General features: G+C 40.7%; 1 long non-coding RNA gene across 1 annotated transcript; it reads left to right on the forward strand.

Annotated features, from left to right (window-relative positions):
- The first annotated feature begins 11,989 nt into the window (after nucleotides 1–11,989).
- Nucleotides 11,990–13,852, forward strand: LOC147751818 (uncharacterized). Its single transcript, XR_015315831.1, has 3 exons — nucleotides 11,990–12,077; nucleotides 12,737–12,984; nucleotides 13,261–13,852. It is a non-coding gene; the product is annotated as an uncharacterized LOC147751818 (long non-coding RNA).
- Nucleotides 13,853–14,336: the final 484 nt, after the last annotated feature.

The raw sequence follows: 14,336 nt of genomic DNA on the forward strand, positions 1-14,336 counted from the left end.
TAAGTGAAAAAAACTTCACTTTATTTTCTACGTCTCAGTACAAACAGCGTGATACTGTTCGAAGTTAATTAGTTATGGATGTTATTTAATTTGGTTTACCATATAACAGAATACTCACTGGTCCCGCTGTCGTCGGTTCTTTTATCCTTTCCATTCGTTTCATATGCGTGTACGGTATTCGTCATCGAATGGATATTGAACACCTCGTGTTCACGTCTTAAATACAGCCGTATATAGTTTGTTACTCATTTTGTTTTCTATCGCAATTTTTGCCTCGTGATTAAGATTAATGAAGTTATTAATTACCATCGAGACATTGTCCAAATTACGGCACCTCTAGGTACTTTCTCAAATAGGACAAACAAACACTGACTTTATACACTATCGATTTCGCAATCGTATCGGGAAGGTCGTCTAGACACGCCCACACCTTCGCTAATACTGGCTCAAAATTTAGCTACGTAGGTCTGCAAGTACATATTATACTTCAAATATACCAGATATCACACACGTACGTACTCAGTTTGCCTGTATGGCGACCCCACGCTCGTTAAGTTACGAAGCGGATCAGACACATCTGTGTCGATCTCTTTCTCGTCTCCCTTACGTATGCCACTTGCACGAAGGACGTATAAAAAGTCAGGACATCCCTCGATAGTCAAGGGACACCGAAAATGTTTCGAGTACGACGGATGGACATTTGACGCCGCGAACTTCGCTGGGATGGCGTTGAAGCCTACCGTCTCTGTCGCCGTAGCTGTCTGTTTTTTTAGAAAAGTATCTGATGAAACAAAGAAGCTTGACGTGCGGGATACAGATGCGGCTGTTGCATGATCAGTAAGTTCCATTGATGTGTCAGATTGCAGCAGAGGAGAAAAGCGGACGAGGGCTGAGATAAGGGAATGCTTCCCTGACACCGTTGTCATGGCCGATGCTCACATCTTCGTTTTCTTGGCCTGCCCGTTGGAAAAAGAACAATTCACATCTCACGTTTCGTCTCACCAACTTTCGACTGTCTGCCTTTGGCTGACGCAGACGAAAGCTGGTGCCGAGTATGAGACTAGCTATCGAACCGTTCACATGTAGTCCTATATTCACCTGTTATACCCTGACGGCTATATTTAAGGCTTGTTTAATTTTACCCAGTAACAAGTGTGGGCTCGCAGTAGTATTTGGTATGTTGGACTATATTAAATAGGCTTCCCTCGGATAATTGCTGAGACGTTTTAAAGTCAGAGTAATAATAGTGTTGCTAATGAATTACAGCCAATCCTAGTCGCTAACGGATCCTAATTAACTATTCATCGTAGAATCTATGAGTAAAGCTTATGTAAACATGCGTTTCGACAGTTTAAATTATGATATTTTCAGATAAATGCTACTGGTCAGCCGACTTGGAACTGCTGATTTGTTTGCTCTGATCCACGATCAGGAGAAGGGCTGTCCATCGAAGTTCATCTTCTAGCGTTCACGGAAGGCAGCAGTTCGCTACGTTCACTTCGAGACAAAGGTTTTTGACACATTGTAGCGGGTAACTTTCTTACCTATGTACAATCTATTCTCTCACTAATGGAGTATTACTTACAAGAAAAGATGTATTCAATGGGTCTGAGACGCATATGTTGGTTATACAGATTTGCGAGTTTCATAAGGAAGTGGTCTTTGTTTGCCTAGTGAACCACTGTGGTGGCTTTGATTGGTTGGATAGGATAGATCTTGTGCTATAGAAATAAACGAAGATATATGTACGGTTGTTAGCTCTCAGATCAGTATCATTAGGGTGCAAATATGTGGAGTTGAATCTCATTGATTATATCTACAGTGTGCTCATACATTGACATGATTCTTCAAGCTACTGCTCTGCGCCGAAGTATGAACTGATTTTTGCCAGCGTCATCAAAATGAAACATGGACGGTGTGACGATAGGCCTGCGAGAGACCTGTGATCCCTGTATAATTCAATACAGCGGGTTAAATACTTGTTTGGTTTTTGCCTGCGGTCTGAATTGCTTGTGTTTTGAGGCTCAACTCAATGAAAAGTATCGTATGTGCCTTTGTGATAATCGACTGATATGCTTGGATACAGATTATTATTAAATTATCAATACAAAATTATAGCTTTATACTAATAATTGATATCCCAGTCTATCACTATACGCCTATATCATGGCTACGTTGTTTGTAGATGCAGCATACGTTCTTCATAGACCAGTAACTACAGTATCGAGCCTTAAAATAGAATCTCACAAAAGGTAACAAACTGAACTCTTTCACATAGCTTGGTTTTCAGTAACTTGTTACAGGTGGCATTATATTAAATATTCAGAGATTGTCCAAAATACCAGCCTGGCCCTAGAGTGCCCAGCTCTAACCTAATATCCGGTTTCTTCCGTATAGAGATCGCGTTAGCAGGGCTCTAAAGGCCTGAAGAATCTATAAGAACTACATGGCGGGGTAAAGGTAGACTTTGAGTCTCGAAAAAAAATGGGCAAAAAACTAGAACAATTATAGTGAAAGTATTTCATTTATATGAATAAGATAAGCAGATTACGATTATTAGCGCGCACTAAGTATAAAAAAAAATTGTATAATCTAACTTTCTTTACTCACACAGTTCTTTTATCATTTATGTGTTGTTGATAGAACCTGAAGCAGCGATACCTCGAAGTGTATTGAATTGTTTACGGTAATAGGGACGTAACAGGGATACCTATATGTGGTCTTCAAGAACGTAAGCTGAGAAAAATTGTTACCCATTTTCATAGACGTTTTCATAGACTTTCTGTCTTAGCCCATATACCTATAAAATAACCCAGTGCGTATTGTCTACCTGTTAGCACAATACAACATCAAATGGGCCGATGGCCATCGTTTTTCAAGTCTGCCAAAATTTGAGAATGTGCTTTAGCTGCAACGCGTACAGACGAGACTATGGTTTTAAAAAGAATCCTCTTAGCGTACCGTTTGCGCGACATATCATGAATGTTGACAGAAGCGCAAACCAAGCATAGGATAAGGCATTCTTGGCTTAGCTTTTGTCACCCCCCAGCGACAGCCAAGGCGTCAGGGGGTCATGAACGATCTGGCTCTATTCAGCGCGCAATGGATGTCTGGGGCCCGTGATGCACGTGACAATAGATTGCTGCAACCCCCTGGTCGTTCGTGTCGTATGCATAAGTTGAATGCGAGCCCGGGCGACTTCAGGTTCAAGCAGCGAAGGAATGGAATCCTGATGAGATGGAAGGGATCTTTGGTATGTTTGTGGGCAAGCAAGGGCCCTCGCGAAGTGATGTGAGCGCTAGGCAATAAGACTCGTCGAATACTCAGCACTCATTCATTATTTCATGGTCTGGCTTGTTTGAGGAAACAAAAATACATCAACCTGTAACGAATTGCATGCTTTGTGTACCCACTTAGAGATGGACGGTTTGAAAAAACTCGCAGTGCTGGCTCGTCAGGACAATAGAAGACGTTCAGGTCATATGGGCATAATTTTTACAGCAAAAATAGCGATGCCAACTTAGAAGTATAGACTGAAAAAAGAACGCAATATAAAACCCTTTTCAGTTAAAATTCGAAATGTGGACTTGACTAATAACAATAACTTGGCATTTAGGCTGTATGGCGTTTCGAAGCTATTCTGTGCTTGAGAACTCGAAACTGGTAAAAACACTACGTATACCATACTAAAAGACCTAACATATATATATATATATATAAGATGAAACGGGACAAACGTTAATCTCGTACTTGGAAATGACTCTATTTTATAACAGTGAGACATTTCGCGATATTTTTTCATTTCAGATGCATACTTTTTGAAATCCAAGGCAGTTCAATAGCATATCATCACTCAGGTTTTTAGTAGGCGAGTGGTTTACGTTTATGGGGCTATAATTAAAACTATAGCTCGCCGAATAAACTTTATATTTGGTTAAGGTTCAACTACATAAAACATCGTGAGCTATCCGGAATATTCCGGCAAAAAAATTTCGAACTCAAAAATGAGTCTCGTAGAAGATGCCCTGCGAAAGCAAAGGAAGAAAAAAGAGTTGTGAAGAAGATCGACCCATTTCAAAGTGCATTGGTGTCAGGCTTCAGATTTAATGTTTGTAGAAATACTAAACTTGTTCATCCCGATCGAATTAATAAAGTAAAAAAAAAAACAAGACAAGTCGCTGTCGTATAATTAGAGCAAGGACCAATAACAGAGGGGAGGAAACGCTTATTTATTCTTGCTTCTGCCCTTCAGCAATAATTCATTCTTGCGCCGAATTTTGTGATTTGTAACAGGCTCGGCGGGGTATCATCGTACAGAAAATGTACAGCTGCGAAGATCTATGGTGCTTCTTTGCAGGTATTGTTTACGACGGTCCCATGCGTCCCGATTTGTCGAACACATATGCGGTTTGCTATTAACAATTAGAGGAGACTACGAGGACTCAAATTAGATTAGGTAGTTAAAATGAGCTAATTGAAATGAACAACTACTATACAGGGCTAGATCTCACACCTTAAAAATCACGGTGAAGAAAGCTGGACACCCTCATAAATCTTCAGATGTTGCTCCCACAGATGGCACTTTTTTTCTAATTCTCGATGACTTCTTAATAGAAACATTATTAAAATTCCAACGTGATGTTGAACCTTTCGGGACCTCATAGTCTCGCATATTCCAAATTTCTACAACAGTGAGATCAACCAATTGCCATTCAAACGGCAGATGATCGTAGACAATAACACCTTAATTACAGTAAAATAATTATATCTGCAAAGTTTAAATGTTAGAGTACGTTACATCACGTTTAGTTCCGAATGACTCCATACATCTCCATTTTCTTATCTAGCTTCTTATTACTGCTGGGCAATAAATGTGTAGTAGATTAGTCGAGTTGCTTTTCGGTATCTAATGCAGACCTGAGAAACTTGGCAGATCCCAAAAAAAGACAACCGCAAGAATAGAAAGCTGATAACTGTAACAAAAGAACAGCCAAACCTTGAGAACGGATCAAAATAAAACGATGAAACGGACGTGAAGCAGAAGAGGCGTAGCTGAATGGTGGTGACGACGATTAGGAATTAGTACCGAGGTCTCGAAACTCAATAGACCCACTCACGTTCAAGAAGTATATAAAATAAGGTGTGCTGCGATCAACTCCTGTAAGACTGTACTTTGGGCTGGTATGAGCCGATTCCATCTGTTCGAACCGCCCCCGCCAGAGTCCTTCATTGCGTCACCACCTCTTTGCGAGCCCCCTTTTGATCAACTTTATTCATTGATGTCACCAGAAGAGCAGTTTTATTCGGCAAATCTTTGGCTCGCTGCCCAGTGCCAGTGATAACATGACAAAGGTCCTGTAGTCTTCACTCGAGCACTTACCCCAAAACCATTTCGCAGGCCGTACGTAAGTGCACACTTTACAAAGGTACAACACTTTACTTTGCTAGAGCTCCTGGCTAGTCATAGATTGGGGATAAATTGAAAAGCGAGGCAGGGGGGGCTTATGAGGCGGTGGCGACTTTGCTGGCCGCGTAAAGCACTGAACTGCGTCGGTTGCACGTGAATAGTCGAGGGTAAACAGCGCGCACCTTGTAAAGAGCCCAAGGTTTTCGTCAACCTTTGAGTTAGGCGATAGGTCGCTAGTGAAATTGAGGAAGAATGACACCGAAAAGGAGCGAGAGACGGAGAAAGTCGGTAGTTGTACGTCCCTTGCGGAGGGGTGACATATGACCACACTACTCCCCCAACAACTTTCTGCCGATTTACGCTGATTTCATGTTGACATAGAGCGAAAAGAGAATTTCTATGGGGCGGTGCGAGCAGGGACACAAAGTGGCGTCTGCATATACTCCCGTCATACATATAGTGTATTAGATTGTCATTGGTTGAGTTGGTCGGGGCAAACAAGAGCGCGCGATGGGCGTTACGTCGCCGCGAGTCGATGGAGAGGCGCCACAGTCTGGTGGCGTTTCTAAAAAGACACAGCTTGCTGAGTGACAGCGTCATCAACATGGTTATTGTCTACTCCGACTATGGATAGCATAGCGAAGGAAGGGAGAGAACCTTTCGCTGGCGTCTCAAGTCATCGGTTGAAGCTCAGGTGAACTGAAGAAAAAGCGCTTACTGCCGGTTTCATTTTACAGATAAAGCCACCTACATTTGTATATACCACCGCTTGTGCATGCAACCAGAACGCTCTAGCGTAGGAGGTTGACTTTACCTGTTCTCTGGGATTCTAAATACGCCGTATTTTTCTGAGTTCTTCAGTATACATTTCATATAATAGGCTTTTATTTTTCTATATTTTTTGCTTCAGGTGAGAGGTGAAGGGCTAAATGTAATATTGTTTTTATTGATGGCAAAAACACCTGTTTTAAAGACTGTCCCAAAATTTTTTAGAAGAAATTTACACATCAAAAAAAAGGGATTGTCATAGATGATATCTGACCGGTAAAAAGAAGTCAAGAAATTTCGTCTTCGAAAGGGTTAAGCTAGGAAATTTTAGTTTCAGCTACAGTTGCACTTTAACGTGCTTAGTGGTAAATGTCAACATTCTTACACGTTGATCGAACGTTCAGTTGTGTTTTTGATAATATATTTCTGTTTTTATTCCAGAAAAATGGTACTAACGGTGAAGTGGCTCACACAGTAGACAGTTTCACGATTAACATAATTTAACTCTGCAGATAACAGTATGGTACCGTGCGTATGGTTTACAATGGCCCCAGCACCTGGTATGTTATGAGTTCCTTGCAGTATTATACAAGAACGTTTAGTTGTATTTACTATCTATTGCATCAACAAAGTTGTCTAAAGGGTTCATACCATAATCGCAGCATAAATCAAACTCTACTCTAATCAGATAGGTTACAAAAGTCCAGTTCGGGGCCTTAAACAAGCTCAACTAGAGTTGTTCTTGCTAGTAAAAAAACAACAGCGTGTGGTGTTACAAAATAATTAAAATGAGTACATTTTTAAAATGTCCTGTGTCGACCCTGTCGTTTGGTCCTATCCATTTTCTGATCCTGCCTTAAAGTTCATCTATTGCGTAACTTGTCCCATTGCCACTCAAGGGAATTGTCTCTAGGATTCTCTGCTGGCAGAATCGCGTCTGTAACATTTCTTAGTGACGCCAAAGTCCATGTCCCTATAACAGCAACTGTCTTCAGCTCGTACCGTATGTCAGTCATAACTTACGTGAAACGTGTCTATACATATAGTTCGCGGCAACGTAGTGATATATCATCTAATAGTAATAGGTAACTGACACTTAACGTTGGTAAAATAGTGCTAAGGTGTATTTCATGATTGGGCTCATATATTATATAGTAAATATGCTACATAAACGTTACCTGCAGAAACAAAAAAACGGAAAGTAATATGCCATAGCAGATAGATACATACACTAATGTGCATTCTTAAATTTTGCTTATTTCACTCTCGTTCGATCGAAAATCAACGGGACGATATGTCCGGTTGTTTAGCTGGCATCAGAAACTTTCGGCTCAGAAGTAAAAGACCCGTTAGTGACCGATAGATGTTTGTCGATGGGAAGAAAAAAAGTAAGGCCTGCCCTGACCTGGTTGCAATATCCGCTTTACGTCCATTAATGAACAGCTTCTTCGTTCATAGATCCGCGTTTAGTTGACCCAGAAACCGACCAGACGCCAGCGCACGTTCGATATGAAGTGTATGCAGCTGATTGAAGTCTTGATTGCGAAGCCAAAACAGAAACTTAATCTTTTTTATTCCAACCCATTTGCTCGTTCTTTTGCCAATTAATCAGCTTCATATTGAAATCGTGACATAGAATTGCATGTAAACATCGCTCCGTGGCTTTAACGATTGCTTACAAAGCAATGGCTTAATAGGCGCGCGCAGATAGCTTCCTATCTCTATCCGTTGCATTCCGAAACTTCTTATTTAAATTTTATTTTATAAACACACGTTATATGGTAAACAATAGCTTTTTTTTCTGCTGAGGACATATTCGGACGGATCCGTACACAATGGTCTTTGTCGAAGCTTTAGCTTGATCAGAAGAAAATCAGATGATAAATGATTGTCTTCTACAGCGCGCCATCCACAGGGAACGATGAATAGCTTACTTTATGAAAATGCTCTATTTTTCTAACAAGTTCCAGGCCTGTGTCTAGACACTAATGGCATGAACCAAAATATTATACATGAGCTGTTACGTTCTAGATAAGTATACAGTAAGCAATACTGCACAAGTCGTCCTCCGATACCGTTTTCACGATTCACATGTACTTAGTATGTGAGCACATACTTATGGCGGGGTTTATGTACATTCCTAATCGTGTGTTGACACATGCTAAAGTTCCTAATAGCAGAACTACCCTTCATAGTGCCAAACATTATCGAGCATACATTGTTATTATCACAAAACAGCGTGTTTTTCCTCGGAATTGTCGGCTCTGCATTGCTTAAAGCAGGCTTGCTTGCTTTTTTTTTTTTTTAAATCGAAACCGTCCAAATACAGAATAGATTGATGAGAATGGTGTCGCTGTTAGGCATTCCATCGTACTGTGTCTATGCTCTATATATATATATATATGTGAATGAGCATTTTTCGACGATGCGCGCCTACACGGCGATGACATCGGAATCCAATCTTACACTACTTTTACCTATATAGTTCTTTAATGTGGAGTTAACCTGTGTGTGGGTGGTAAAATAGGTCGTTTATTCAGATTATAATTAGCATACGTTAATGATCAATCCGGGACAACCAACCTCCTGCAATACGTTGCTGGACGCAAGGCGGTGTTTATTTTGCTTATTTAGATCGGTTGGCTGGCACTCCGCCTGATCGTACGCTACTCAAGCTATTCGGACTTCGAACAATCGCTGCTTGATGAGGCGGCTGCTGCTGCTGCTGGAAGAATGCTTTCTCAGACAGCAAACGAAGAACGTACCACGTAGAAGACAAAGAAAAAAACGTGTCTACATGGATATTTACGCTCTATCTATGCAGGCAGACCGGTATACAATATCCTTTGTTATCTATATAACTATTATGGCTCACATAATATCGATACAGAAAAGATCCCAAAGTATTCTTGTTTTATTATATTTAAATTCCAGCATCGATCTGACTTTCTCTCGCTTTTTAAGTCTATATCTTTTCGCCCTACCTTTATATGGTGAATATCACCCTCTAATTACTCCGATATACCGGTGATACTGGAGGTAAGAGCACTGCGGAAACCGAATATTTGCAAAAAATCAAACGATCCTAGCGATGACAATATATACACATATCCATAATACTTAATATTAAATCTGTATTTGTCGTAGCGGCTCAAATGAACGTTTCCTCATGTTCACTTATGGCCTTACTGGCCTGTAATTGCGTTTCAGACCCTTGTGAAGCTCCAGTGCTTAGCACTTACGGCATGTCTTTTACTCCTACAACAACAAATCTAACAAACTTTACCGTGTGGGAAATATTATAATAATTAACCATTACTTTCAAGTTAGTTAAAGCAATAGAAATACGGCTCGATGTTATTGCCTAACCTTACCCGGATGAGCGATCCTTTGAGAAGATCTATTTTTCTCAAAGCATATCCAGAGCTGCTTGCTATTAAAGCGATGACCACCTAATATCGTTGGTGCGGATTAGATCGAGACAGCCCGACTTGACTCACGGCTTAATCTTGTGTACAAAGGCAAACCTAGGCTTGACTAATAATTAAATTTTTAAATAATAGATAATTAAATTGGTAAATCTTTGTTTGGACAAAGGTATATCTTATACATACTAGTAGAAAATGTCAAAAAGCATAGCTATTGTGTTTTCAGTGCTCACCAATTCTTTTCGGTACTTAGTTACTCTTCGCTACAATCGAAGCTGTACAATATACCATCGAGCACTCCAAGAACAACTCGAATACCCTTTATTTTTGCGTTTGGATGCTGTTGATTTGTTCTTGTCCCAACTGTTGAGTAACCGACTTTTTAAGTCGTTTAATGAGCGAAGGAACGTGCCTTGGAGTCGACGTCCTTTTCCCCACTCACGTGAACAGCCTTTCGACAGCTGAGATTATGATACCGGTTTGTTTTAACACGTGAGCGTCATCTTTATCGTCATGTTATGTAGCAGCCCCTTTGTTGCCCACCGAGTTCCGTTCAAATGCTGACGCCTCACAGATATTATCCCAGTCCCATATTCTCCGACTTCCGCCCTCTCATATATACGCTTCGACTTACAGCGACACAGACACGGGGAGTCGTGTACAGAACTTCAGCCTTAAGAACCTAAGCTTTCCTGACAGTCAATCCAGCGAGTTCCGACTGTCCCAACTCCTGCGCCACCGCCACCGAGGCGGCGGCTTCTCTGTATGGTAGCTGAGTATAAAGGAATTCACCAGGGAGAACCGGGTAAGGTGCTCGAGGTCTAGGCGGTGAGTCAGCGAATTAGCTTTGAAGTACTAATTACCCCTCCCCTATTACGTCTTCCACGCCCCTGTGATGTGCAACCCTAGACGTTCACCAATTATACGTATGTTATGAAATGGATGACTTTCGGCTTTGGCGAGATGCAGAATCGTAGATCTATAGCATGTCTCATATCACCGTTGTTTCAGAACGGCGTTGGGACCGGTTTCTAAATTTCGAAGAAGTTTCACTACGTGTTAGACGTTTGCTTATGATTAAATCAACGCTGGACATTTTAATCATTCTGAGTCTGAACAGCCCGGAACGTTGGGAACTGTTTTGAAGTTTGATAAAGATAACCTTTTCATACAAATGGCGTATCCTATGCTTCTGCAAAACACGTTCTGTTACGTTTGGCTAGTCAACTGCTTTGAGGTTGTATCCAAACAAGCCTTCGGCTGGATCATCGCCTTGCACAATAGAATGTGTTAAAATTGAATAACTGAGAATTTTTGGGTTGTTGGACGCCGAAAAGTCGTCTGCTACCGGCACTGTGTTTACTAAAAACAGGAATATGGAACACAGTATTAGCTAATCAGTAAAGTGCAGTGAGGTCTAAGTATATTAACTAAAACGTGTCCCGTATACACTTCTCCCGTCGTTTACGTACTATCTCAGAACGCACAGTGGTTCTTCGTATTTAACTACCCTGTTTCTTCAAGCAAAATCTTCCGAATGGCATAGCAGAAAGTGGTTGATCAAACTAAGGGGTGCACAGTTTTTATTATTAAGAGGAAATTATTTTTTAAATAATATGTTTGTTTGAGACGGACGAGTAATTGTGTAATCCCAAAAGTAATTGTCTGTTGGCCAATATATTGATAATAGCATAGCGTAAAATGGTTTTACTCACCGCCATAGACATGCAAAAATGTTGTAGAAATGTTAAACTAGATTGTTGAAATTTCGTTGTATTTGCCTTTACACAATTCAAATGAGTAAAAAAAAACACTAATGAAAAAAAAACTCTGACTGCATGATGCTGATGTATCATAGATGATAAAAGGGTGATTGCTACCAGAAGGTCAAAATTGTTACCTCTATGGACTGCCAGCAAAACACTGACGCCCGTGTCTGATAGTTGCGTCTCCATAGAATGAACTATAATCTTAAGTTGGCCTGTGTCATATTTTGGCTGAATGTTGGACGCTGGAGTTCGCAGCTTTGTACAAGAACAAGCTTTAAAAGATCTTTTCGTGGTTTTTATAGCGTTACAGAGAGAACGAGGCAATATTTTTCGTAGAAACTTCTTTTGGTTTTCATACTCAGCCTCAGACTAAATGTTTATCACAATCCGTTCTAATAAGAAAGCTTCACCCGGTGCGTATGAGCCATAAACGTCATTCCTTGTTGATAACTCAGGAACCTTTGCAGCGCCTATCTTTCCATCTCTTTCTTTATCCGACTTTTTCCAACTTTGATAGTTGCAAACATTGAATTTCAAAGTGTCCCTTTTCTTGAATAGTTTATGAAGGTTATCACTGCTTTAAGTCGCGGGATGATTATACTCATTGTTGGAAGTGTTTGCCCAATGTTTGACAGCAGAAGGATGGAAGCCCCCAGAACTAGCAATCGCTTTTTGGGTTTTGCCTACAGTTGGGACTACGAACAAGTAAGCAAAAAATAGAATTGAAATTCATAACTAGGTAACTCTTTTGTATTTGTGTATAGCAAAATAAGGCATTAAATAATTTTGGATTAATGATGTTTTTTGATAAGAGATACGTTTAAACTTCGTTTTAAATATATATCCTTGTTGCTCAGTTCTTATTTTCGTACTGTAATTCGTAATGATCGCTTATTTTATATTGAAATTTATTTTTTGTTTCAACAAATTACTTTATTTCTAATTCGACCTATCTTGTTTGAAAGGACGGGATCGTTAAACAGCCAAGAAGCTGCAAAATGTTTCTGCCTCCATAAAGTTATAGGATGGTTCACTGATCAGCTCCGTTTAGGCGTACTCAGTTTAGCAGACACTGAAGCTATTATATATGCATTTGAAGGGTTAGAAGTTTTCGTTTGCCAGCTATTTCACTGTGATATTGTTCGCGGTACTTTCTTACTTACTTAGATTTTCCGAAGTGTCACACTTTTAAATCCTACTTAAACCTCGTACAGCATGCGATAGATGGTGGAAACGACACGCGAGGAATATCTTTTTCTAACTGGCAAAATTTTTTTAATGTATTACATCCACAAAACGAAATTTCCTTAGACGATGTATAAGATATTACCAGCCATTTTCCTTAATGTATTACTTTTTTCTAGACGATACTTGCTGCTTGCTCAATCGCGCGATACGTCAATTCGGAGCAATGGTGAGATGTATAGATGAGCGCCACTCAGTTTATTGGCACGCTCGATGAAAGCGCGGCAAAATCCGAAAGGCAAATACGAAAATTACGGATGTTTAGATCCCTTAACTTCGAAAACAAACGACGACCCTCTCACTGGGAACACTCATCACGCCGCAGACTGTTTCTACTGGCACCTCCAGCAAATGTCTGGTACCCCATGTAGGTACTCGTGATGAGACATACACGACGACGTTAGTTTCGCCGTCGGTACTATCCAGACAACTGATGCGTGTTGTGTTGGCTAGACACGCTATCTAGTTCTATATGTTATTACCACACACGCATCCCAGGGCGGGTGATTCATCTATGTCGGCTTCAGAAGTGGTAGAACGCGACACGTAGGAGTGCACGATGGAGTATTTGCTTTACATATAAGCATGTCTATGTGCAAATACTAGTTACTTGTTGTTTGCTAAATTTTAGAATCTATTTAAGGGATTACAAGATACGACAAATTACAATGGGATGATAAGGAACACAGGTGGATGACTTCGACAAAGCGCGCGATGGAAAGCCAGCTTCCTCATGATGATGATGAGCAAATGAAACAAATAAATTTAATTGAAAAGCCGTACATAATACATGCAATAGTGCGGAATTGACGCCGTACATATTTTTGTGAATGATTCTATAACAAAAGTCGGTGCCGAGACATTTACTGAGAAAAAAAGATATGAAGGGTTGCTACGAAGAGCGTTCAACTCTGCCAATAGAGCTGAAACTTCAGTAGCCCTGTCGGGTGCCCGTCTTTACCATAAATCGTACACCTAGCTTCTTCGCCGTAAAAATAAATGCACTATAATAATAAGGGACTTTTGCTAATCCTATATAAGCTACCTCATTGAATATTTTTGTCTCTCCTGCCTTCTTCAGAACATGTGCGACGGATCTAAGGATCATAAACTTCATACTACACTCCGCTTCTTCAGCAACATTATCAATATTAGGCTATGATTACTGTCTGTGATCATAGCAAAGCGTTATTACCTAACACGCTATGCATTCCGCGCTTATACATGCACCTTACAGGGACATTCGTTGTGCCAGCCAGCTGTAACATACATATTCATCTACACAGCTGTTACCGTCTACCAGTTTTCGTGGAACTGCAACGAACCCAAAAACAAAAAAAAAAGGTAGAAAAATGAAGCCCGTCTGCTGAAGTTCAGATATGGTTCGGCTGGGGAGTTTTCTGGGGGTACGAGAAAATCGACGAAGAGTGTTCTCGGTATGAGTAGGGACATCAGGACATTAAAGGAGGGAAGCCAGAAAGAACAAAGCGAAGAAAAGACATAGATAACGCGGGAAAGCAGGGCGGCAAAGACGTCGTATCTCAGGCGTCCTCGGTCAGGACTAGTGCTCGTCATTGGCTCAACGCAGCGAACTGGCAAGTGTGTTGCAGGTGGGGAGGTTGAGTGCTGCAGAAGGCCGAACTTAACCGGTCAGTCAGTCAGCCACCTAGCGTCCTAGAATAGGGCGCTGACGTGCGGTAACGTGATGGATGAGAATGC

The sequence above is a fragment of the Varroa jacobsoni genome, unplaced genomic scaffold, assembly GCF_002532875.2.
Source record: "Varroa jacobsoni isolate VJ856 unplaced genomic scaffold, vjacob_1.0 contig03181, whole genome shotgun sequence".
NCBI lineage: Eukaryota > Metazoa > Arthropoda > Arachnida > Mesostigmata > Varroidae > Varroa > Varroa jacobsoni.